The sequence below is a fragment of the Microtus ochrogaster genome, unplaced genomic scaffold (genome assembly GCF_000317375.1).
Source record: "Microtus ochrogaster isolate Prairie Vole_2 unplaced genomic scaffold, MicOch1.0 UNK31, whole genome shotgun sequence".
NCBI lineage: Eukaryota > Metazoa > Chordata > Mammalia > Rodentia > Cricetidae > Microtus > Microtus ochrogaster.
The window spans coordinates 1,128,493-1,132,710 of record NW_004949129.1 but is presented as its reverse complement, the minus strand read 5'-3'; positions in this window follow the sequence as shown (position 1 = coordinate 1,132,710).

Sequence of the window (4,218 nt, the reverse complement as noted above, 5' to 3'; positions counted from 1 at the left end):
TGTAGACCAGGCTGGTCTCGAACTCACAGAGATCCGCCTGCCTCTGCCTCCCAAGTGCTGGGATTAAAGGCATGCGCCACCACCGCCCGGCTAGAGATCTATTTCTTATTTTTGGTTTTTATGAGAAAAAGTCTTTCTATGTATTCCTGGCTGTCCTGGAACTCGATTTGTAGACCAAGTTGGCCTTGAACTCACAGAGATCTGCCTGCTTCTGCCTTCGGACTGCTGGGATTAAAGTTGTATGTCACTGCTCCCAGCAAGCCTAGAGAGCTAATATACAGTTAACAAAATTATATGGCATATGGAATTTTTATTGAGTAAATAGAGTTTAGCTGCTCCCGTCATTAAAAAGATAACTGTGAGACGGTAGAATGTTCAGACTTCAAACACATGTAAAATTCACGTAAAAAACTAACACCTGAAGAAAAGGAGGCACGTCTTATTTTCTCCATTAAAATTGTTAGCCTGTTTTTTGATGACTTCATATGCATATGAATGCATTCTAATCACAGTTCTTCCTACCCCTTTCAAAAAAGATTTATTTATTTATTTTTGTGTTCAGGTGTTTGCTTGCCCATTATCTGTGTACCATGTGCCTGTAGTGCCTGAAGAGGCCAGAAGGGGGAGTCTGAACCCCTGGGACTAGAGTTGCAGGCTCTCTCGTCCCACATCTCATTCCTATCCTTCCTCCCCATAGTCCCACATAATCCCTTTTCCAGATCCATGACTTCCAGCTTTGTCTTGTGAATTATTCCGTTTTACTACAGTTCTCTGTGTGAGCATCCGATCGGACCTACCCACTGGAGAACAGTGGGGTCACCAGTGGGTACACGCCTGAAAGCGATGACTCCCCCTCTCCCTGGATCTGTTAGGAAATAGCTCAGCACGGCTGTTGATGGGCGTACTCTTGTGCAGACCCAGTGTGGGCATCTGAAGCCGCTTTGAGTTCACGATTGTCATGGCTGTGGCATTCCCACCCCTTCTTCTCATCCTTTGGCTCTTCCATTTTTTCTGCCCTCCCCCCTGGCACAATGATGTTCCTGGAGCCTTAGATGGAACGCTACACCTCTCATTCAGGGGTGAGTGCTCATCTGTCGCCTGCCACTTTCTCAGCCCCTGCTGCACCCACGAGTCTCTGCGTTCACCACCACCCAGCATCCACTAGGACGAAGCCTTTTGTATAATTGTTAGTTTTTAAATTTGTCTTGAGACTGGGTCTTCTGTAGCCCAGGCTAGAATTGAATTTGCTATGTAGCTAAGAGCTTCCTTGATCTTGTGACCTCCCCCGCACCCTACGTCTCTAGCTCCTGAGTGCAGGGGTCACAGGCTTCTGCTACCATACTCAGTTTACAGGGTGCTGGGGAGTGAACCCAGAGCTTCGGACATGCAAGGCAAGTGCCCCACCAAATGAGCTACATCTCCAAGCCAAGCCACGTGTTTTGAAGCATCCAGCCACTCTCTCCTATGCATCCTCTCACAGGTAGGGCTTGAGGGTCGGTGGGCAAGGAGATAGCAGGTGGGTTGTTGGTTGGCATCTTCTGCCCAGACTCCATGTGCACCCAGAACCTATTTGGCTCTTGTTCTTTGCCTGGCTTGCAATCTACAGAGCAGGGCACAGTTCTACATATTCTCATCCCCAAACACCCCTCTGGTTTGGTGGGTTCCCAGGCTCTATGGTGCAGGTGCAGGATCTGCAGCCCCCTTCTTAAGATCCAACCTCTGCCCTTCCCTTAATCTTACCCTCTTTCCCCTTGCTGCAGGAAGGCTGTTCTCTCAACAGAGGGATGGGAATTCCTGTTCCCAGTGCTGGAAGCTCAACTCCGTAGCCTGTCTGTCTGACTCATTCATCACGGCCTCCCCACCGGGCCAGGCACAGAGAAAGCAGGAAACATCTATGAGAGGGGGAAATGGTATTTCCACTGAACCTGTGTCTGGGTCCGAGTTCCCTTTGCTCTGAGACCAAGGCCTGGGAAACGTCTTGGTTTTGTTCAAATTTCTCCAGAGACAATGATCACAGAGTAACAGTGTGATACAGGAAGAGAGAGGTCAATGGGAACATCACTTCAATCCCCTTTGCCACAGATGAAAAGTGCTGTGCCTTAAAAAATCTGCACGATGAGATTGTAAGAGATGATAAGGATGCTCTGACCATCTCTCTCATCAGTGTTATACAGTCTCAAGTGAGTCAAGCAGATACAGTCAGCTTCGGCATCCACCTTGTGCCAAATGTTGGCTGGATCAGGAGTTTCCACTTGTAAGTCATTGATTTGTGACTTCCAATCACACCTCTGTCCTGTATTACCTGAGTGGAAATGTCCTTAGAGGCATCTTCTGTATTCCCTGTCTGCTCGAAGGAGCTGAAGGAAGTGGATTGCCAGGAGGTAGACGGGTAGCTTGGGAGCACGCCATTTCTCAGGTTCTTCCTGTTCATAAACTCGAGCACGTGAGGCAGACAGCTGGCTGTCATGCTGGTGGTTTTTTTACTAAATGACACGGTAGGAGTGTGGCATTAGGTTTTGGAGAAAATGACATCCCTTTTAGCCTTTTCTTGTGAGAGCGTGTGACAATTGTGAATGGGAATTTTGCTTTGAAGAAGGAAAAATATCAAAAGGGAAGTAACAGGTCAGTTTATTTTTATATGATTACATTGCTATATACAAGGATGATAATTTGTAATCCATTTAATACTCTGACCTGTCACAAACAAACATCTATCATCCATCTGTCTGTCTGTCTATCTATCTATCTATCTATCTATCTATCTATCTATCTATCTATCTATCTATCTACCTACCTACCTATCTGTTTGTTCACACACACACACACACACACACACACACACACACACAGTTAAACACGTATTTATTTGCTGGCTGTGAGTACCTGCGCCATGGTGCGTGTGTGGAGGTCAGAAGATAACCTGATGGAGTTGGTTCTCTTTCCACCCAGTGGGTTCTGGGAATCAAACACAAGTCATAAGATTTGACAGCCAGCTCCTTTACCTGCCCAGGCATCCTGCTGGCCTTGTACTGTTTTTACTTAAAAAAGCATCACAGATAGACTCACTGGCAATGCAAGTTTACGCTGGTTGGCTTTTCCCTCCAGGCAGTTTGTACTTAAGCTTCTCTTTAGATAGACAGGTCAGTTCACTATCTTAATTTTGGTCAATAATCTCACAGGGCTTGGGCATTACTTGATTTATGAAGTATATTTTTTAACAGCTTAAGATTTTTTAAATCAAGCTTATGTTGTAATAGGATTAAAGACACATATAGTCAGCAAACAGAGAATTTTTTTTTTTAATCTTTCAGAAAACTTGCTATGGATGAGAGGCCTTCACCGGCTTGTCCCCTTTCCTGAGATGCGGCTGGTTTCTGGTCACGGGACATAGCGTGTCTCCACACGATGTGGCTGAGCTTGTTCCGTGTGTCAGTTAGGAGCGCACTTTGATGGAGAGTTTTGCAATGGCACGTGCTTGTCTGTCAGCATTTCCCAGCAGGTTTTCGTGTGGATGAGAAAAGATTTCACGCATGCCCATAAGTCCTGAACATGCATTTCATGTGGAGTGATCAAGCAGGGTGTATGCCACATGCTGAACTCATCCCTGTCCCTGTCGCTCAAGGATGACAAGCCGGACAAAGTCCCCTCTGGCATCTCCCGTGGAGCTCCTGCTTCCAGCCTTGATTCTTGCTATTGAGAACACGCAAATGCTTCCCGCTCAAAAAGGAGCTTTATTAGAAGATGGCTCTGTTAGGCCCTTGATAGCACATGGCTGCAGTGTAGCCCCAAAGCTTTGGCTTTACAGACCATAATTCAGAATCTGCTTCCTCTTCCCCACACTATTTTTCTCTCTGGCCACTGTGAGAGATGAGGTTTATCTTGTTTGTTGTTGTTTTCTCTTTTTTAATCAAAGCTGGGTAAGGGCTTATGTTTCCCTACCTTCCCCTTCCTCTTTGTGACAATTAGCCAATCACAGCAGATGGTGAAGTCAAGCTCCCATTAATGGGGTGAGATACAGTTATCACCGGAATGAGGGATAAAAGACCCGAGCTATTTTGGCCTCAAAGAGTTGCTATCTCTGTTTGGATTCTGGGACAACCCATCTATCTATGTGTATCTGTGTATATCTATCTATCTATCTATCTATCTATCTATCTATCTATCTATCTATCATCTACCTATCATCCATGTATCTATCTATCCATGTATCTATCTATC